Source organism: Polyergus mexicanus, unplaced genomic scaffold, assembly GCF_030449975.1.
Source record: "Polyergus mexicanus isolate NDT 795.1 unplaced genomic scaffold, iyPolMexi1.0 SCAF_10, whole genome shotgun sequence".
Lineage (NCBI taxonomy): Eukaryota > Metazoa > Arthropoda > Insecta > Hymenoptera > Formicidae > Polyergus > Polyergus mexicanus.
Window position 1 is genome coordinate 1089148 of NW_027223330.1, and position 24083 is coordinate 1113230.

The window sequence follows — 24083 nt, forward strand, 5'->3', positions numbered from 1 at the left end:
TAAACAGAGATTGATATACAATATATATATTTATAATACATTCACAGATATATACTGCTTACAGTATAAGAGTAAAATTGTCAAAGAGAAATTTTTTAAAAAAATTCCCAATAAAATTCCATGAGAGTTCTCTGATTTCTTCAGATATAAAAAAAAAAATTCCCCGAAAATGCCAAATTTTTCATGTTTTTTCAGGGAATAGATACCCTGTCAATAGTTAAATTTGATCTGTGTCAATTTAATTTTTTTGAACGTTATCATTTTCTAATAGAAAAATTGATCGTAACAGTGTTTTCAACTTTCAATCAGTTTGTTCCAGATGCATTTTTTTCTCTTCCTTGGGGAATATTTTACACGTCCGAAGAGTCCTGACAGAATGTCGATAGTAAAACTAGGGAAATGCGCACGCGAAACGAGTAGAATAACCAAGAAACATTACTGAATAATACATACATTTTGATATTATGCCGCATAATTCAGAGTTCATGTATAATACAAAACGAATTCTTTCAAATAAAGCATTAATATAAATAGCGACTGCATTAAAATATCCAGATTTCTATTTATAGTATTTGTATCAAAAATAAAAATAAAAATAAAAATTTGTTAAATTGTGTGTAAAAATTTGTTAATTATGTATATATATGGACGGATAATATTAATATAAAATTATACAATAACCCTCTGTAAAAATTTATGGTGATAATATATAGAAAGAAGCAATATTTATATTCCTTCTCGATTACAGTAGCGATAAATGATAGCGATGTTACATTATTGTTCATTGATCATTTATGGCTGCTTTTAATACAATGTACAACTAGTATAATTTTAACGATCTGTATTGGATATGAGAGATGATATTTGAAAGTGCAAGCCGCTAAAAGCTTTTTAATCAATCGTATAAATTATGTCATAAGCCCCATCCGAATAGTATTGAAGTTTTGAAGCACGCTGAGATTTTTAACAAGAGTTATCAGAGTCAAGCATAGCAAATTTGTAATTGATTACTGAGAAATGAGAAATATTTTTGTGGCTTGTTATTTAATGTCTTCGCAAAATACGAGATGGTTAAAAATCAGTCCGACGTATGGCATAAAATATTTTATTTTTGCGCGATGCTTATATGCATCGAAAACTAATTAATATGCATTTCAGCCAAACGCATCGGTTATCGAGAATTCATTAAAGTAGGACATTACACTTGGTTGTGTGAACGAATTGTAATTATGTAAATCAAACGCGCATAGAAATGCAACGGTTCGATCTTGCACACAACGTTGTTTTGCACGTTTGTAGTCGGAGAAAGAAACATACTTTCGCAGCCGTCTCTTTTTCAGATATATATATATTCTGGAAAATTATAGAAATTACACTAACAAGTAGTATTCATTTTCCGCTAATTACGAAAGAACGTAATTAAATTCAGTCGTAAATGTATTGGATAAAATTAAATGGGACTATATCTTATTGTCAGAGCACATTATTATACTAAAAATAAATTCTTTTTTCAATCAAGTAAATACATTTTAATTTTAATTTTTCCTACTTCAATAAATATACACTTTGTTACCAAAAATTTTATTATATTAAGTAAATTATTATTTGTACGTAATAAAAATTATATTTTAAAATAAATTATTTAAAATTTTAATATAAAAAAATATTTATTTAAAGATAAAAATTTATTTATTAAAATAAAAAAAATCGGTGTTTTCGAAACAAACAGCCAAAAATTAAAAAAAAAAAAATTTTTTTTAAGGAAGTAATTTATATGAAGTAAATACAATAAAAATAAAAAAACAAATTTTTTTTTATTTGTAAATGAAAGCGTACTTTGCTTTTATTTTATATTCAAATGTATTTGCTGCTCGATAATTATTTCCTCTTTGCAAGTATTGTATTTAAATAAACGATTTTTTCTTTAAATAAAAGAGAATTTTTTTTTTATTAAATTTAGTACATTTTTGTTCGCTGTACCTATTTTTCTGCCTGAATATCGTTTTCCGATGACACACAACATATTGTGACTTTCAAAACACTATCTTTTGGTGTCTGCATTGTAATGCATTTCCCGACTAGAATTTGCGAGTCTTTTCAGTTACTCACAATCAGTTATAAAATATGCAACATGGTGCTGCATGCTTAGCATATTGTAGTCGTATCGCCTTTATAAGGCGTTTATATCTTGAAACTCGCATCACATCTTGAAAAATGTCAACTTTTTCATTTTTAAAGCAGCTGTATCGTTACATTTTTTAGGAATACTTATTAAAGAATTACAACTTTTTCGATTAAAAAAATGTTCTACTTTCGCATACAAATATCTATAAAAGCAACTTGGGTAAATATGCATATTAGGTTACACCTCACCGATGACTTTGACCTTGTCATATGTTGTCAAGGACATGACTCTGAGTAACTTTTCCTTATAACTTAACGTTATTATAATTTCTGAGATATTTAAAGTGAATATTTGGGTAATAATATAGAGATAGAAGATATAACCTAACTCTTTTTGGTAATTGTGCAGAATAGAAGAGGCGCAATGTCCGCCCCACAATTGTTGCATGGATGAGAAAGTATATGCGTGGACGCAGTGGGTTTCGCACCCCTTCTACGGGAGGGCTCCACTTCCAGAAGATATAACCTAACCCAAACTAATTTCTGAAAATTTGGTTTGAATTATACAACGTAACCCAAACCAAAGAAATAGGTTTGGGTTAGGTTATATCTTCCGAAAATGGAACTCCCCCAAGGGTGGCCCGAACTCACTGTGTGCACGCATATACTTTACAAAGCAAAGCGAAATCCGCCCCACAATTGTTGTGTGGATGGGAAAGTATATGCGTGGACGCAGTGGGCTCAACTATAAAAAAACTAGACACATAGGTTTGCGTTGAACCTCGCTTTGTGTGGAAAGTAAAAAAACCCAAAGAGCTTCGTCTCTGGAAATGTAAAAAAATTTTTTCCACGTCTGTAGCGGGATTCTCTAACGTCTTAGCGACGATTATCGTTGTCGTTAGGGAGCGATAGCCTATGAGAGTTGCGCTTTTCACCAGGATTGTCCTCGCCATTGGCTGTCGCTAGTTAACGATACCGAAAATTGTCGATAGCAAGTTATTGAATCCCGCTACTGATCTACGCAAATACAATGTAAACAACCTTTATTATTTTTATTTTATAATAGAAAAATCATTAAAATTATGAAAACATGACTTTAAATATCTCAGAAACTGTAAGAGACCGCCGGTGAAGTTATAAGGAAAAGTTACTCAGGGTCATGTCCTTGACAACATACGTCAAGGTCAAAGTCATCGGTGAGATATAATTCAATATGCATATTTACCGCAACTTGAAATTTTTTTCTAAACATTGAATTAAATATATTTCTCGTGCGTATTAATTTGCATTCGCATTTTACTCCAATTTTATTTTAAAATCTTCAAAAATATGCATGGAAATTGTCCGTTTATCGATTACGCTCGACAATATTACACATGATATTCAATTGTCTGCGAATAAATCGTAATTAATGTAATTAAGTAGACAACGAAAAATTATTTTACAGTAACCACGACTAATTGCGTATCGTGTTGCGTAAATATCTCCGGAAGGATTGTGTCGCTCTTAAAGTAATCTGGTACCTAATTTATTTCTCCCTCACTCTCTCTTTCTCTCATTCCCTCTCTCTCTTGCTATTAGTTAGTCGGAAGAATTCCTGCGAAACGCTTTATTACGACAGCATCGGTATCGCAATTTCTATGATAATGCGAAAGTTCACAAGCGACAAAGTTTAAAGGATTGAGAGCTATAAAAGATCAACGCTTCCGCACACAAATCAGCTACGTATTATTTTTACCTGAAATCATTATACTTGCAATTGCGATGTTGTACAAATATCTATTTCAATGGTAGAAATGTTTTTAATGAACACATCCAAAATATTTTTCTACGCAAGAAATATCGTGTAAACATCATATAGCAGATATTTTCAAAATTTGCGATTGTTAAGCGTATGAAAAGCTTTAATCAACAGTAACTTTCAACGTAAAGGTACAATAAGAGAGTCCATATGTAAAGAGTTATTGCTTATGTAATTTATTTTTGCCCCCGCTCCCCCATGTTGAAGTCATAAATTCACCTGCCTGTAAGATAAAAAAAAAAAAAAATAATCTAGAATTGTTTGCCATGAGAAAATTTCTCGCAAATCAAAGTAATCGTAGATGAAAATTTGATCAACAAGAACACCGCGTATATACATATAATATAACTGTACTGGGCGATGTATCACGGATTCTCTTGTTGCCTTTGGCAGTCGGCGAGTAAATGAACTTCACGCGTATACTTGGGCCGTGTGTATATTGGAACGACGACTGATGAACGATTTATTGTGACGTCGCGGCTCCCCAAATACACGCGCCCGCCGGCGCGAACGTCATTCGACCGATACGCTATAGCGGTCGATACGGCTATAATGTGTTTAAAAATCTAAACGACGCTTAAAGATTAATACGCAAACGGTGCTCGTAATCGGAGTACAGGCTCCTGCCAACCTAAGCTGTCCTAGATTCGTCATAATAATTTAACGGATGCCCCTTGGGAGACCTTTCGCTGATTACACGTTCACGCGCGTGACTGAGACACTACTAAAGTTATACATCGTCCCTTAAGAGAGAAATCTTAGTTTATCCCGTATCTATATCCGTATTTTACCCTCAATACAGTATTTAACGATTTTGTTTGAGCGTATCAATAATAAATAATATCACCAGGGGACACAATAATGTGACCACACATTCGAGAATCCCCATAAGTATTTTTTTTTTTTTTTTTAACGCTAATATATAGATATACAGGGTGTAACAAAGCGCCCGTATCAGCAATTTTTTGAGGAAATAACGCATTTTCTATTCGATAACTATTCGATAAATCATTAGATAACCATAAAATAAAGCATTTAATAAACATGGATATTATACAGGAGTAAAATAATTTTCTAATTATTCAGATAATATTTTATCATATTTGATTATATAAAAAAATTCAACACACAATTCAAGCGAAATTTCTTTTACAATATGCTGGTTATACCGCGAAAAATAATCGTTTACTTATAGCCATATAAATTTAAGACAAATATCTAACTCATCACTTTGCTATTCCTCTAAAGTAAATGTCACGGAATTAAAAATGTAAAATTTATTTGAAAATTAAATCCGTCTCGTATATTGTAACTGTAGAAATTTTTCGTCTTCACTGTAATTATCGGATTTACACTATTAATGATAAGAATATTATTGCTTTTTAAAGCTGAAGGCAACGCAACATGTATATGTCTCCTCCAATTTGCAACGTATACACGCGAACCTTCCATTTGCGACGCGAGCTTAACGACTTAAAGAGCTTAAAGAGAATGGTATCCCATCGACGTATCTAATGATCTTCGTCGTGTTGTAAATAGAGCGCGACAGGATTGAGGAATGATTTTTTCGAGTTGCAACATGCGAAATTAGGAAATCGATATCGGAACAACTCCCCTTTTCCGCAGATCTATCAATTTTACATTTTATTCATTATTTTAACGTATTGATTAAAATATACACAGTTGGAAAATCTATTTTCTTATAAAAAAATATGCCGATTAAAATTTTTGTGATAAATATTTAACACATTGCTGTGTTAATTTAACATATTTCTGTTGCGGCTGTTAATTGAACTCAAATGTTAAATTATTAAAACAATTATTAAATTACATGTATTAAACTAAAAAAAAAATGAAAGAATAATGTGTGCATATATTTTTAATTTTGCACAATAGATATGTTCCGTATTATTAGTAACAAGATTTATCTGTTAAAATTTACAGAAAAAATATTTATTGTATTTTATTTTTTTATTAATTTAATTTAATTTTTTATTTATTTATTTATTATTATTTATTATTAATTTTTTATTAATTTTTTTTTCTTTTTTTTTTTTTGAGGGATAACAAGTTAATTTTAAAAAATATGTTGATTTTATACAAAATTTATTTCAAATTACTATAAAGTTTACATTCATTTCCAACTGTGCACCTACGCAATCTAACAATTTTCCTTATCAATCACGGACTGTATCTATATAGCAAATTGTGATAGAAAAGTGAGATCAATATGTGAGACACGGTTCGAAAAGCATGCCATCGCGGGAAGATCTTCGATACACATCGTTAATAATAAAAACGCAATCGCGTGCTCGTCACGATCATCATTGCGTGGATATAGCATGTGGGATCATGGCTGAAGATACGAGGAATTCACCTTTTCGCATAGTTTTATATACAGAGAGAAAAACTTCTTCTATAAATCTCGAAAATATATATACATTCGGGAGATCACGAGCACATTGAAAGTTTTAAAGTGGCAAAAAATTTCGAAGTTTCATAAGACTTAAAATATTCGATTTACTTGCTTGTAACTTGCAAACTACCACAGCACGTGAATATTTCACGTGTACAGAGACGTGTCGTCGCCCTATGTATATAAACACATAGTTTGTGAAAGAATTTTTCATTAATGTACTAAATCGATCAAAGTCCTCGTGCGGGTAAAGAATTAATTAACGATAACGATAAATCGCAACGTACACGTTATAGCGTAAATCATTATGAAACTTGCTGCGAAAGATGTGAATCATACAGCTGTAAATTAGATAAGATTGCTGAGTAGGTGGAAAAACAGCGGTTCTGTGGCGGATTTTCGCGTTTCTTTCGTCTTTCAGCGCGCTCCCTTCTCATACTGCTCACTTTTTTATCCCCCTCACTCGAACATCCGGCGGGCCTTTCACGACGAGATAAAAAAAGGAAGCTCCCCGGATATATAGCAACCACGGTAAAAATAAATTGGCACAACGAAATCGCAAAAGCGAGTTTCGTCATTGAAATTCTACGGGATGTCCCAGGAGAAAGTCCACATTGACGAGTCACTTTTTTTTCTTCGCGAGAAATTTATTCGCATCTTTTCTATACTATAACTTTACGCGCGGCTTAATTAATCATTTATTCGAAAGTGATTAAAGAAATTATAGAAAGAGAGAATTAATTAAATTAAGAATTGAAAATCGAAATGATTTATAAGCAAAGTTATTTACTCAGAATTAAATTAAAAGATAATCCAATAAATTCAATCAAATAAGTATTTTCAAATTTTTCGATAAAACAAACATAATGTCAAAATATTCAATATGTTAATCTTTGTAAAAAATAATAAACAAGAGATCTTTTAATCGAATCTCTTGTTTAGAAATTTCTATTACAAGCTTCTATTATATAAATGTAACTATTATTTTTTCGTTCCTGATGAAAAGTTTCACCGGGTATAAAAGATTTCAATTAAAAGAGATTATAAATGTATAAAAGAACAGCGGATCGTTAATTTCAAAGTGAGACACACTTTATCGTGATAACTCGTGTTCGAGAGACAAGGGAGGTGTAAAGATGTATCGATAAGTGAAATGAATGGAAGTTTTATCCCCCAAAAAACAAAAGAGAGTTTGCGTGCCAGTTTGGTACCGTTGGAACAAATGACACATATTTTGGGGGAAAACGTGACTTCTCTCTCTCTCTCTCTCTCTCTCTCATCGTAATAAAAGTAGCGCCATCAAAATGGCAGATGGCTAAACATTAAAAAGAAAGATTTGGGTAACGTGATAATCTGCAGCAATATTTTCGACGCTGACCTAGTTTACAAATTTTCGTTGATAAATAAAATTAATTTCCAATCGCATAAATTCTTTATCGATTTGCTCGCAATTATATTCACTTGTACACAGAGAGAAAAGTTTCTTTGGATTTAATAAATTTTGTTGTTATCAAAGAAATATAATGCTTGAAATGGTCCAACCATATTAATGTCTGAAGTGAAACAAATATGATTGTTTGATTTTCAAATAATATATTTATTTATTTCAAATAAAAAATGTTTTGAATGAATTTCATTTTTTCTTCAACTTAAACAATTATATTATTCTTTCAAACAATATCCTTCTTTTATTTAAAAAAGATTCATTATATTGCTTTCAACAATTTAAATGAATCTTAAAACAAGTTAGATAAAGTTAAATGACACATTACTGCATCTTTCTAATCAAATCTTTGAAGCTTTTTACGACCTTAGCATATAGAAAAACTTAATTTTAACTTATTCGGAATTTCTATCCGAATAAATAAATATCGCAAATATTTTTGTCTGAATTTTCAGATCTAAATTTTGTCTAAAAGAAATTCCAGACAATCTGTCTTAATTGTCAGAGTCGGTTTTGTTTCTTTTTTTTTTTTTGAAGGTTCAGAAGAAGTGTCTGAAAATTTGACAAGAGTGTGTTTGAAAATACAGTCAACGTTCCTGTCTGAAAATGCAGACAACATTCTATCTAAAAACGCGGACAGCGGGTCTGCGAAGAAATCTGCAGACGCTTTGCCTGAAGTTTCCATCAGTTTTTTTACAGTATTGTGAAAAATCTATCACTGGGGTACATCTGTTTGGTACTGTCGTACAGATAGAAGCTCGGGACAAAATTCGCAAGTACCTGGAACTTCGTACAAACAATCCTTTCCTTGACGAATGAGAAAGAGAGAGAGAGGAAGAACGAGGGGGGGGGGGGGGTAAAAGTCGCGCGTGGCAGCGCAATCGGCGGTCGTTGAACCCTCTTACCTTAACGTTCCCTCGCGCCAGGGCGACGGCAGCACGCAGCTAGCACGTACATCCCCGCGCCGCGTTGCATCGCCGCCCACCCTCTCGTCTTCCTTCCACCCTCTCGTCTTCCTTCCACCCGTTGGAGGCGGTCGTCGTCGCGGTGCGACCCCTCGCCCGGCAGTTAACCCGGTCGAATTTAAGATGCACACAGAACGTCACGAGGCGGCGGGTCGTCGCGCGGTAACATAACTTCCACTAAACCCGACGCGACGGGGTCGGTCACCCTCGCACGAATGCCGCACGGCTCGCAAGAGAGATCAAAAAAAGGAAAAGCGGCTATATGAGGACCGGGAGCGGGAGCGGGTACAACGAAGACGGGAGGGAAAGAGAGAGAGAGTGAGAGAGTGAGAGAGTGACAAAAAGAGAGAGAGATAGAGAGAGAGGGAGAGAAAACAGAGCAGCGCGCGTGGTTGTCGGACGAGCCGGCGGCCGACGAGACACACCACGACGGACTGGAGGGTAACGTGGTGGTGGGCAAACGTGGTTGCCGTCGCTACGCCCTCGTGTGCCATCGGTCGGCCTCGGTACCCTCCGACGTACAAGCGGTGTACGTCGAGACGCGACGCGCCGGGCATCCCCAGGGCCGTCGCACCCGCCTGTGGCGCCATTGGGGTCACGTGTACCATGCACGATAACGGAGGGGTTGCAACGCGGGGGTTGCGGCGCGCGCGCGCGCGCTCTTCAATTTCCGAATCACGCGCCGCGGTCACCGGCTTTTCGGAGCGGCGCGATGTATCGATTATTGACTCTATAGCATGCACCGTGCCTATTCGATTTTTCGATTTTACGACCGACAACTATGCCTGTGGGTCGGGTGTGTACTTTTACGGAGATGAGGATAAAAATAGACGTACGACGAGAGAATACTACACATGCGGCACTTGCTCACGATCATAAAATATCTTAGAGTTCATAGCTCGATACATCTCAACAAGAGATTTTCATATATATAATCCTAAGAATCGGAGAAATATTAAAATTTCAAATTAACCATTTCGAGACGATTTTTAAAATTTAAAATGCTAATGAAAGAGATATAATAAAATAGAAAAAGAGGTTATCAACGATTTAACGATCTTTAGAGAAAAACAGTCAAATGTTCAGTGCAAATTAATATTCCTCTTATCGTTAAAATCATCGAAAGATATGCTCTGATTCAATAATTGAATTAGCCTGATTAACGCGGATTTTATGGTGAGAGCTTATTGGCTAGAAAAAATAGACGCAACAAGAATATCGCGCACGAGGATATCGATCCTCGTTCTAAACCACCTTTGTAGCTACTTTACCTTATGATTAATCTACCAATTGCCATCTTTAATTTAAGAACACTCAAGTCTGCAATAATATTATTCCTTACTTTCTTAGAACGAATCGATTGAAGATATTATTGTCACATCGATTTCAATAAATAGTCGGGGAGTGTAGAAAAAGTCGGGGAGAAAGATATTGATCATCTGGCATATCGAATCTTCAGTTTCAATAAATCAATCATTTAATAGATAATATATAAGAACTTTGAAAGCTTATAATCAGAGAGTGTCTACTCAAATCTTGTAAAAAGATTCCCTAAAAATTCCTTGGTCATCTAAATATTTTTGTTCAAAATTCCAAATAAAGAGAATCTTTGAAAATCTTTTGAAGATTTTTAGTGCAATTTCCTAAAATAAGTTTTTTCATTATACGCATTTTCTAATATTTTTCGCTCATACATAGGAAAAACACGAAGCTACTTAACTTTTAAGAAACTGAATAGCTTTCGTTTAGATAAAATTTTTTAATTTGCGTGAGATTTTCATTTTTTATTATTAAAAATTAAAATTAAAATATATATTGCATATATTAAATATTTTTTGAGATATTAAATATATATATATACAAGGTGGCCCTCTAAAAAATTAAGCTTTATCAAAAAAAATGTTTCAAACACAAGTTGTAGGGTTCGGAGGGGGCCACACGATAAAAATATGGATTTGACCTTGAGTGACCTTTTCAAGGTGAAGTCAATGTGATCGATGTTTTTTTAAATGGAACCACCCATTTTTATTGCATATTCTTGTAGCTTATCTCGTGAGCTTTTCAAAACACTATAATTTTCGATAATCTTACCGTAATAATTTTGCGTACAAAATAATAAGACAAATCAATTAGTGTAAAAAAAATAAATAATGATTTAAAAAAATACATTGTCAATAATTATATACTTTTTCTTAAAAACAATGATTTTTTTTTATACTAATTGATTCGTCTCATTATTCTGTTCATAAAAGTATTACGGTAAGATTATCGAAAACTAAATGTTTTACGAGATATTTTATCTTTTATATCAAAATGTGTTAGATTAAGATATAAAATAACTCAAAAAATACGTAATGAAAGAATACTTTATTATAGTGTTTTGAAAAGCTCTCCATACAAGCTACAAGAATATGCAATAAAAGGGGGGGTTTCCATTTAAGAAAACATCGATCACATTGATCTCATCTTGAAAAGGTCAAATCCATATTTTTATCACGTGGCCCCCTCTGAACCCTGCAACTTTTATTTGAAACATTTTTTTCGATAAAACTTACTTTTCGAGATATTTTGCTGTCTAAGTTAAAATGGGACACCCTGTGTATATATATATATATATATATATATATATATATAAACAGAGATAGATATATATTTTTATAATATATTTTAAACACATAATTTGCAACTTGACTTATGAGCGGATTATTGCTTACAATATAAAAACGAAATTATCAAAGAGAATATTATTTAAAAAATTTTCTGAATTTAAAAAAAAAATTCATGAGAATTCCTTGATTTCTCCAGGTACAAATAGAATTCCCTGAAAATTCCAAGTATTCTATATTTTTCTAGGAAGTAGACATCCTGATGATTATGTTATATGATCTTGGAAGATTATCATAATCGCTTCGAAATATATATAAATAAATTTCATCAATGTTTTGTTGTAAAGAGCATGTACTCTTCTTATTTCGTCGACAATGTAATTTCGCGAAATTAATGCACGGCTGAGTAATTACAAGTGCACGCGAGGTCGCTGTAAGCCCACATGCACACCAAGGCAACGATTACGAGAGCGTGCCATAAATAATATCCTCGACGAGGCCCTGCAGTATCATACCGTAACGGAAGATTTCCCAACGGAATTCCTCGCTGCTCGAAAAATGGAATCGGCCGCAAACGTTCGCTTCATCGCAAGTGTCCCGCTCGCCCCACATCCGCAAACAAAGATTAACTCATCGCGAGTTAATCCCGTCTCAACAACAATTTTCGCCATGTTTCTTCATCCTTTTCATATTGCTTGTGATATCATCGTAATTCTTCTGAGGCTCTTTATTAACTTATACAAGTTACAATGTTACTTTATCGTCGCGACAAACAACGAAATCCATTCTTAACCAATCCAAATGACTAACACTTCATTTATTTTCATAAATTGTAGGTTATAAAACAGATTTTAACGTATTTGGAAAATAGGAGTTCATTATTTATCCAAATTTTTATAGCTTTATACCCGAGATGACGGCTTTCAATTTTTATTTTTTCAATGTTTCTATAATTAAGGATTTATAATAACATAAAAATGGCGATAAAGATTGGAATTACGCTGTAAGCGTCTTAAAATCAAAGTAGAAAAAAATGCCTTACATTGGTTTAGATACTAGAAATATTATAATGTAGATAGAAATCGGGAGATATACATATACATTCCCTTTCATAGAGATTGACTTCAACATATAGTTTTTTTTTTTTTTTCGATAAAGGAATAATTTTAATTGCATATGACTCTTTTTTTATATCACCTTTCTAGTCAAGACTCTCTTCAAGGTTTCAATAAATTAAAATCGATTCTATATGCGTGTCACATAAAGCATCTCCATTAGAATATTTATTTTATTTTTTTTTATAATATTTCCCTAGCAATAATAAGCCAGTCATATTAGACATCAAACAAGCGTTATCCGACCTGTACGCAGTATTGGATAATTTCGCGCGTCAATAAAAAAATCAGCGTTCGTCGTACGAAAAAAATGGAAGGTTCCTTTTACGTTGCAAATTTCGTCCCCTACAAGATGCATATGACAAGATTCGTCTCAAATAAATTCTAAGACGTGAAAACAGCAAAAAACTAAGACTACTCCGAAAAGTAAAATTTTTTGATTTACGTAGCTACAAAATAAACAAAAAAGGTCTAAAAAATCGGTTGCACCATGAAGAATATTCTTTGAAGTTCTCGGATAATGTGTGATTTTTGGGGGATTTTTAATTCTATTTTAAATGACAGAAAAAAATCACCGGCGCAACATCAAAAAAACGACGAAATCGAGGATTTCCGAGTTTCGGAGTTTGACGGCGCGTGCAAGCTAAACGACTGACATGACGATAAATGTTGCTTAAATCATTATTGTAGATGATTTTACGCTCTACAAAAAAGTACAGTTTGTTATCCTATTTTGCTTGGTTTCCAAGATATTTGAGAAAATAGAAAAAAAGTCACGTTTTTTGTTTATAATATTGTTAATAACTTTCTATTCCCCGCTAGGAAAATTTTGCGAAGCAAAATTAATCCCACTTATAGCACCTTAAACCAAAGCGATTTATGATGATTGCAACTTGGAAAGACTAATTGTTGGAGGGTTAAACCTCTTAATTAATCTAATATGACTGGCCTATGGAATAAATATTGCATATTAAAACGATTATTAGCAATAAATGATAAGAATCATCGTGACAATCTTACGAGTTGACAAATTTTTAAGAGATCGAGGAGATGCGCAAACTATAAAATATTTTCCAATTTTCATGATCTGCATTTCATTTTATTACGTGTTTGTTACATAAAACACATTTTGCTCTTTAGCAAATAGAATCTGACAAATTTTTCAGCATAATTTGACATTGACACAATTTTTTCTACGAAAAAATCATTATCCCACGTTTCTACGAAAGTTGATATTTCTCACAGATTTATAATATTGTGCAAATGTTTTAGCATACATTTATTTTCACAACACAGATGTCTTTTTCGCGTGTTCATAAAAAATGTATTTAACTATGCAAAAAATGGAGAATTATCAGAAAGATCGATTCTATTTATTATTCTATATATAAAAATAACAAAATAAGATAAATAGAAAAGTGTAAATACTTTACACTTTTATATCTCATATTGTTATATTAAAATATTAGAATAAAAATAAAAAATAAAATAGCTCATAAAATATTCACTGTTTCATGACGTAGAATGACGAAAGAGTAGATATGGAAAAAAAAAAAAACTCATTTCTAGTTCCATTCGAAGAAATTTCGATTTTTTTTTTTTTTTTTGAAAAATTTCAAAAATTCCCAATTTCATTTAAAAAAGCATCTTATCCAAATAAAATCATAAAATTCCTATAAAACAAATTATTTCTCAGATACATCCTTGTATTAATAAAAACGATTGATCGTGAAATATTCAGAGCGATAAAGGTGACGACATTCCCTATATATTGATCAAATTTATTTGTTATTAAATTGCCATTACGAACAATATATCGACGCTCCCGCCTAATCGTCGCTTTAGTATGACCCATCGTGCTTATGGAAGGTAGGCCAGCGGACAGTTCAAGCTATCCACCCCTGCAGGTGGTATCACGATATCGCGCACCTCTAACGACCATTTCTCTTTGTCGTTGTCGTCGTCGTCGTCGTCGTCGACGTTGTTGTCGGCGTCACGGACGTCGTCGTTGCCACATGCGCGTGCTATTCGCCAGGTCGTCATAGCGACGTAAACTCAAAAATACACACCTAGCGGAATAGATTATTGCACGTTACATAGCTGTAGTTGTAGTTAAAGTCGTAGCTAAAGGCGCGTGGACAGGCGCGTCCCCGACAACTAACGTACTGTCTTCTGTCAACCGCAGATGCTTTAAGAAATTTAAAAAGCCGACTTTACCTTTGAGAAATTTATAATTTAAAAAATAATTTAATCATATGTTGATCGCTCAAACTTACTTGACTCATATAATTACTGCTTGTATAATTTTCTAATTATTTTCTTTAAAAAAAAATATATATATATATATATAAATTTTTTTTTTTTTAAATAGTCTTAAATATAAATATTGTATATTATAATATGAACTTCTCTCAATTTATTTCTGTTCTTGTTTTCTCGCTTAACTTGTAATTTCATTTGCATTTATACGGTATTTTCGCGCTATATACATATTTGATATCAGACACGGATCTTAATTTGAATTTGTTGTACGATGTTATCGCTAACACTACCCTATTTCCGACGTTAAATCTTCGACGAGCATCGGTTCCCTTTTGAACGCGATGAATTAATACCGATGTGTGAGCGTAAGTTCTACGAGCTTCCTACGGGGCTACTGCAAGTCACGCATGTATATATGTATATGTGCGGTTCACGATGTTATCGTGCTACATTTCATAAGACTAAATCGCACCACACGCGTATATTTACTAGCGACTAGCACGCTCTACTTAAAAGCATTACATAATTTAGATGCACGGCGAATCAGAGAACTTGCTTCCTGTCCACAATACACAAAATACAAAACTAATGTTGCTGCTTTCATCTAAAAGATTCTGATTACTTTCAAGAAAATTTTCCATTAACAAAATTTCGATTAGACGTCATTTTCTTTCATCTTCTTCATAACTTGTTGATATTGGGGTTCAAGTCAACCCTTCGAGCTATATATAAACTTTTGAGAAACTCAATTTAACTTCTTTAATTAAATTTCCATAACAAAAACGATATCGATGTTAACAGTGTATGTGGAATCGGAAAATTCAAAGATCAACAATATAAGAGAATGTAAATAAAATTCTAATCTAAAATTTCAAAGTTAATAAAGCAAAAATATATTCAAATATTAAACTTAAAGATTGAAAAACATTGAAAAATTCAAAGTGGAATATGAAAAAAGAAAACTATTTGTTTTTTAAATATCTTAAAGAATTAATTTTTTGGAAATAAAAACATAATTTCATGCAATGTATCTTTACTTTCTTTTGTTTTCATATTAGGCATCTTTCGTGATCAAGTCAGTAGTCAACTAAATCAATCTATACACTGAGAATTATTTTTATTAGAACCGTCATACGGTTATGACATTTGTAGTAAATTATAGTGTAAAAAAACCGACTAAAACTTCAAACAAAGTCAATGTCAATAATAAAAGGAGTTAATAAGAGCTATATACGTGATGAAAGTGCAAATAAAGAAATTAATAAAATCCTAATTAATTATAGTTATTTATTAAATAACGCCTATAATTTATATAATAAATATGATAATATGTATAACATTTATATAAATATAATAAATGTAATAAATATAATAAATAATAATTAATTATTATTTATAATTAATTAGGATTTTATTAATTTCTTTATTTGCGCTTTCATCACCCGTCCGGTTCTAATTAATTCCTTTTACTATTGACATTGATCTCTTTAGAGCCTTGTTATTGTATTCTCTTCAGACAAAGTGTAAAGAGAATTTTCGTCTGAATTTTCAGACAGAATGCAGTCTGAATTTACAGACACACTTCAATTCTCGAACACTCTTCTAAATTTTCAGAAAAACGATTCTGATCATTAAAACAGATTGTCTGAAATTTCTTGTTAGACACGCAGATCTGAAAATTCAAACATATTTTTGTCTGAACTTTTAGAAAATTTTTTACAGTGCACATTTTTTCTACTTATGTAATAAACTGAACCAAATACGAATCTTTGATATCTGATTAGGCGTGCTTGTCTTCCGTCCTATTCTTCTGATGAAATTGCTAGATCCTGCGCCGAGTCATATACAGAATATCCCCAATTTAAATGGCAAAACTTCAAGAGCGTGTAGGAAACCGAAAAACTAAGACAACAAGAAGTCCTTTAGAGATTTGCTCGTCTTTGCTCTATTTTAGAGAAAATCGCAAAAATTTAATCTCTCATTAATCTGTCAGTTGCTCTCTTGAATTGATTGGCGCCGAATAAACTTTCTGCTTCAAGATTCCTTACATATGTAAACACTTGATGTTATCCTTTACGGTGCCAATCAATTCAAGAGAGGAATTAAGAGACCGAATCATAGATGCAGTGGACCAAATATCACTAGAACAATGTCTAGCTGCAATTAATGAGATCAGTGCTAGATGTAACGCTTGCATTGCTGCAAGAGGACAACATTTTGAACAATATCTGCATTAAATAGATGATAATATAAATAAAATGTAAATAAATAAGTAAAAAAACTTGTTTTGTTTCTTTTTTTGTGATTTTCTCCAAAATGGAGCAAAAACGAGCAAATCTCTAAAGGACTTTCCGTCTTAGCTTTTCGGTCCCCTACGCGCTCCTGAAGTTTTGCCATTTAAATTGGGGACACCCTGTATATGTGCAGTCGGAGCGGCAACAAAGCGTCGTGTAAACTATATACCAGACCGCGTATAGGAAGCGAAGCGGGTCAGTGCTCCCCCCCGGCTCTGATATCGAGATACGAGGGCGGATAGGACACACGCGAGATACTAAGGGTTAAATTCGCTCCGGGCACACCGCGATTCAACGGCGCATGTATTTCGAACTCTGCATATATACGCGCTCGCGTGATTCCGCAGTCTACAATAAGTGAATTCGCGTTTCTCCCTACAAAAGCCCGGCCGGCGAACTTCCCCCTCACCCCGCCGTTACAAATGCGTTTCGAGTATATCGAGTATATGTATGCAGTATATTCGTAACGATGCTCATTTATCATTCGCAAAAGCCCTTAATATGTCGTTTTGCTATTCCAAAAACAATATCCGCCATACAATCTGATCTTTGATACTATTTCATTCACAAACATTTGCATATAACGATAAGATACACAGTGCATTTAGAATTGTCGGAAGGGAGCACGATGTACAATGCGTACGTGCGTGTATGTGTGTGTTCGTGTGTGTGTGTCACGTACACCAACTTGTTATCAATTATCATTGCCTCGTATCATAATTTATACGCGCATTTTAAAATCTCGATAAATTCGATTAGTTTGAATACCGGTTAATTACTCACCGTATAGTGTATCTTATTATCCCGTTATAATTATTCATTACCAATTATTGATACCCATTAAAATCCGATGCTTGATCAATTATTTATAACGTAAGAATTTTAATTATGTTAATTACTATATAAAAGTAAATACTACAAATACAAATGCATGTTAATTAAATCTTTCGGCTTAATCTGGGGTATAAAAAAAGCGTGAAAATATTATCGGTCCCAATAAAAGATATGTATTCCTTTTGATAATTTCCAAATTAAATTAATAATTAATCAATATGTATATATAATTGCGTTTTTTTATTATTAATCTATTAATTCGTTTAGTCTTGACATTTTCAGTCTCCCTTCGCATATATTTAAATATAAATGTCTTAATAAATACAAAAAAAAAATTATAAATATAATAGATATAAGTTTTTGTGTACTATGTTTTTTTACACAAATAAAGATTATATAATCATATAATAAAATTTAAAAAAAATTCTTATATTTTACATAATTCTATTTTAATTTAACTTTAAATTGAATTTTCCTGGAACAAATTCACAATTTTGTTTCTATTGCTGCGAGAATACATTTATAGAAATATATAATTATTGGAGGGAAATTCTCCTCCAATAATCATAGCAAATATGACAGCATGGCTATATTGGAAACTGGAAGGGTTGAATCATCTACATGTCGCAAAAGAGCAATTAAATTTCACCGGATGATTATTACTCGGATATTACACGGCAAACATTGACGTGTAGAACACGAATTATACAAAATTAATTAAGAATAATACTTTTTTATAAATAACTTGCGACGCCATTTGAAAGACGTTTCGTAACGATTAAGAATATATGTCTCGGAGATTTTTTAACACACGAATATCCGATATGCGAAATAGTACTTAGACCGTACAAAATGAACTATAGCAGAATTGATGTAGAGAGATGTTATCGATCTCTGATACGTCATACCACTCATTCAACTGTCAATCCAATGACATGATGCAAGACAAAAAGGGCAAGAGACTCCGAGTGTTTTATTTAATTTTTTATGAGGCATCAAAAATTGATAGTGTGGTAAAGCTAGGACAGTGGTTTAGTACAGATGACGCACTCACTGTTTGGATATAATTGGAGGGGAAGATTGCTAAAATCATGCGGAATAGAACAAAAGAGCCATTATACGTTTAAATGGCTGATTTCTCGCACGATTGTCTACCGAACTTTTATTTCTATATTAACATTTCACCGCTCTTTTTCTAATAAATTTTCTCTAATTAATTTTTTTACTCGTGTCGTTTAGCAATGACGATAGCATTTTATTCTGAAACACGTTATATAATTAATGAAACAGGCCCGTTAAAAAGAATAATAGCTCGCAAGATATCATTTTAAAAATTAAATAATAATTATATACTTTTTGTTCTTTTGATTTAAACTAATTAAAATTAATATATTAAACGCGTAAAATATTTATTTTCCAGTTTATTAAGATTTTTAGTGATTAAATATTTTGACGGTACTTATATATAGGGTGTAACAGAGCGCCCTATTTAGTATAAAAAAATAATTGTTTTTAAGAAAATTGTTTACAATGTATTTTTTAAACAATTATTTGTTTTTTTTTTTTTTTTTTTTTTTTTTCGCTAATTGATTTGTCTCATTATTCGGTACATAAAAGTATTACGGTAAGATTATAAAAAACTAAATATTTTACGAAATATTTTATTTTTTATATCAAAATATGTCAGATCAAAATATAAAATAAGTCGAAAAGTACTTAATGAAAAAATGCTTTATTATAGTGTTTTGGAAAGTTTTCGAGGTAAGCTACAAGAATATGTAATGAAAAATGGGGGTTCCGTTCAAAAAATTCAAAGTGATTTTTATATGACCTTGACGGTGCTATTCAAGGTCATACTAATATTATTATATAATGCACCACTTAGAGCTCTACAACTTTTGCATGAAACATTTTTCACGAAAATGCGTTGCTTCCTCAAAAAACTGCTAATACGGGCGCTCTCTTACACCCTATATATAATAGATAGAGAAAGAGAGACAATAGATATTAATTTATTAAATTTTATAAAAACGACTTATTACAAAAGGTAATTTGTATAATAACACTCGACCGCGTGAGACCTCTCATATCAGTCTCAAGCGTATAGAAAGAGAAACGTAACGTATAATCGAGATAAAACACAGTTAGAGGTCTTTAGTTAATTAGCATTGATGAAAATTAATTTCTATAAATATGATATATTATGCCGTTGCAAATAACATGCCAATACAGTTTCTTGTGGAATCTTACCTGCATCGATCATAATAATAATTTTCAATTTAGTAGAATTTAGCTATATATTAGAGATATTTCAAACAAATTAGCATATCAAGAAACATTAATTTTCTTAAAATTTATATGATTTTTTTCACGACGATTATATTCTGGATAAATTTATCTAAAATTTATTTATCTTCCTTAAACATCAGAATGACATTTATGTATTGTATTATGATATCTTGGTTAATCTATTATTATCGATCGATAGCGTTAATTAGTAACGGAACGCATAATGTGTAACATTTTGACGTAGTACGAATGCTAATTCAATTACTCGCAGTCACTCTCGACAGACATTAAATACGTTATTTGAATTACTTAATATGAAAGTAATATGCGCAAGTCATCGTAAAATAATTAAAATTAATGCATGAAATTGAATTTATTGTTATATAACGCCACATGTTAATCACGACTGTAAATTACCATAATATACAAATAAGAGAGATATGCGATAATAATTGCGTCATTAACATCCACATATTACGCCATAATTGAAAAATTTCTTATAAAGATACTGCGATGGAAGAAAGAGATTTTATAATTTATACCATAAGATCAATTAAATCTATAAAAATTAGAATTAATATTATAAAATCAAAGATTTTAATGTAACATTCTTTTTTTAATGTAAAACGCGTTACGCGCGTAATATATGAAATCAAAATATTGTTGTTATATATAAGAAAACAGAAATATTTTTTATTGAAAGAATAATATAGTTCTTTGTTTACCACGGGAAAAAAATTTATAATTAAAAAATAATAAATAAATGTTGACAATTTTTACGAAAATATTATGAAATATATTTCGTTAAATTCAATTGAAATTGCTCAGATAATTTATAAAAAAAAAATATATATATATATATATATGTATATATGTTTCGCATATTTTCTAAATCACGAAATTAAAATTATTAAGATTTTTGAGCACATAATTTTAAGATGATTAAAAATATTATTACATTCTCTTACTCTCAATATTAACATCGCATATCTAGCTCCAGATTTTCATCAAGCGTTTGAATATGAATAAACAAACAATTAGCCGCGTAAATATTATTTGTAAATCATTAACTGGAATATAAAAATAAATAATTATCAAACCTCTCTCTCTCTCTCTCTCTCTCTCTCTCTCTCTCTCTCTCTCTTTGCTTCTTTAACAATGATAATTATTTGCGCGCAATGAATATTCTGTTATGTAAAATATTGACAAACATATTTTTTCAACATTTATAATATTCCGTTTGATTATTATAATATTGAAAATTTAATTACATATATATTTACTCGTTTATCTTTTAATTCTCTATATCTTTACAAAGGAGGACGATGTAATATATGACGATCGCAATATCATTAAACTATCACAAATGAAATAAATGATAATTACGTGCAAACACATGGCAGATGAGTATTTATTCACTGATCAATGCGTCGTTGCCATTACCGTCTTCCTCCACATCATTGATCCGTTCATAAGCGCGCATAGATATGGATCGATCGGTAAACCGCGACACTAATTAGGATTGCGCGCGCTAATTAATCAGGGACGTCACGTTCGCCCGTCATTTCAAAATTTCGACACTTTATGCACGCGTAACGAGGAACGCACTTCTGACCTTCCAGTTACGCACGCGACGTATATACGTACGATGTATGTATGAACACACATAGACACACACACACACTGCGACGAACCGAGCGGCAACATCACACGGTACTACGAGATACGTTGCGGCTGCAAATTTAAATAATAACAGCAATAGGCTCAGAGTACAAACAATTAAGTGGGAATACTGGCAGATAAGAGCCATCTTGGTTTTTGCAGCACAATATTGTAGAGACAAAAATATGTTAATATAATATTTCATGAGAAATCTTCAGGATGTCTACTGAAATATTGTAAAAAAAATTCCCTGAATATTTCCTAATCTTCCAGGTATTTTTGTACAAAATTCCGGATAAAGAGAATATTTTAAAGATTTTTGGTGCAGTTCCCTAAAATAAGTTTCTTTATTGTACGCGTTTTCTGTGATGCTTTTTACTCATAGGAAAAAAAAAAAAAAAAAACACAAAGCCACTTAAATGTACCGAATAGCTTTCTAAGATAATAATTTTTAACTTGCATAACATTTTCTTTTTTTATCACTAAAAATTAAAATAAAGAATACGTACTGTATATTCAATATTTTGTTAAGACATTGAATATATAGACAGAGATAGAAATATATTTATAATATATTTTAAACACACAATTCACAACTTATGCAAAGACTTATATATTGGCGGATTGTAAACTGCTTATATATAAGAGTAAAATTATTAAAGAGAGAATTTTTTGAAAATTCCCTTGTTAGTCCGAGTAAAATTCTATGAGAATTTCCTGATTTTTCTAGATACAAAAAAATTCCCTGAAAATTCTAGGTTTTCCATGTTTTTCCAGGGAGTAGGTACCCTGAATAGAAATATTATACTGCAACATTTCAAAAACTTTACAAAAGAATAATATTCAACTCCGCTAGTTTGTTTATTTACCGCTATGCAACGCGCGATACGTTATGTATTTCGTGTTTAAGTTTTAGTCATGAAAATTATATAAAGCTTGCAAAGAGCAGGAAACTAGCAGGAGATTAAAAATGTAATTATTTCTATCAGTTTTTAATTTCTATACAATTCCAAAATAGGGAATTCACATATTGAAATATTGCAGCAACATTGCAGCAATGTATATAGAATATTTCATTATTATATTGAAATATATATGTAATGTTTCTACAACATTTTTATGCTATACGGTCTCTTTCGTTACTTCCACAAAGTGAAAAACAAGCGAATATTTTTCCTGCGGCTTATCAATGCGTTAACACGGATATCGTTGAATCATTGCGAACGAAATAAACGCGTAATTGAACAATAATAGACAGATTGATCATCACAACTCACCGATCGATGCACCGCCGTTGATTGCTTCCCGACACCAGCATCGGATCGAACGCTCGCTCTCGTCGATCGATGAGAAAAAACACCGAGTAATTGGAATCACACGTGCTTATCAACAATATACAACACTTTTCATAGTGTCCCCGATATTTATTGCACACACGCGAGTAGAGAACGTGAAATCGCGACGAATACACACGGTACTTCTTCGTTAAGCACGCGAAGCGACAGCACTGTAACGTGTAACGTGGTCACATTCTGACTAGCGGCAACTTCTCGCCGCTACGTCATGTCGCGCGAGAAAGGGAAGAGTGGGAGAAGAGCGCGAGACATACCAAGCGCGAAACCCAAACACGACGTTCGAGAGGTGGTAATAATATTCAATGGATGAAAAACATAACGCGTTTATAATGGTATTTCGAATTGTACCTATGTTACAGTGCTATGCGTCGTCGCACGACATATATTCGAGACGCTAGTAAATTGTTCTCAAAAGTACATAGACGTCGTACGTGAGGAAAATAAAGGACAGAGAGATCTGACTGCAAGCCTGACTGCTACGTTTTCGCTACTGACAGGTAATTATAAATTGTATCGTTTATAGTTATTTGTAGCGAATAAGGGATGAGGGAAGAGAGCGACGTAACACACACACACACACACACACATTTACTATTAATTTTATTCCTTTGAGTGAAAGCTCGTACCAACATGGCAACGGCAATTTCTCGTCACGTTGCAATGCGCTGGGAAAGGTAGAGAAGGGGGAGACACAGGGGAAGATATATTGACCAAGATTAAACACATTTCGGAGATGAGTAAAACCGGCTGTTCGCTAAAGCTAGATAAAAAGAATCGAATGTAACGCGCGGGAAAGGGAAGGGAAGGAGGAATACAAGAAAGCGAGATCAAAATACACATTTATGGAAAGATGATTAAAGAATATATAGAGAGAAATAAAATATCTTTTCATCGATCAATAATGCAAGTTTTGCAA

The 24083-nt window shown here is 32.3% G+C and overlaps 1 protein-coding gene across 4 annotated transcripts in view; it reads right to left on the reverse strand.

The window, feature by feature from the left end:
* Positions 1-23331, reverse strand: part of Sk (small conductance calcium-activated potassium channel) — a 163724-nt gene extending 140393 nt beyond the window's left edge. For 3 of the 4 annotated variants that reach the window (XM_070303586.1, XM_070303589.1, XM_070303590.1), the window contains exon 1: positions 23090-23331. The gene's annotated coding sequence lies outside the window, so the exon portion shown is untranslated. Of the gene's footprint in view, positions 1-8690; positions 8786-23089 lie in introns of those variants that run through there. The other variant, XM_070303587.1, reaches the window with a different exon arrangement.
* Positions 23332-24083: the final 752 nt, after the last annotated feature.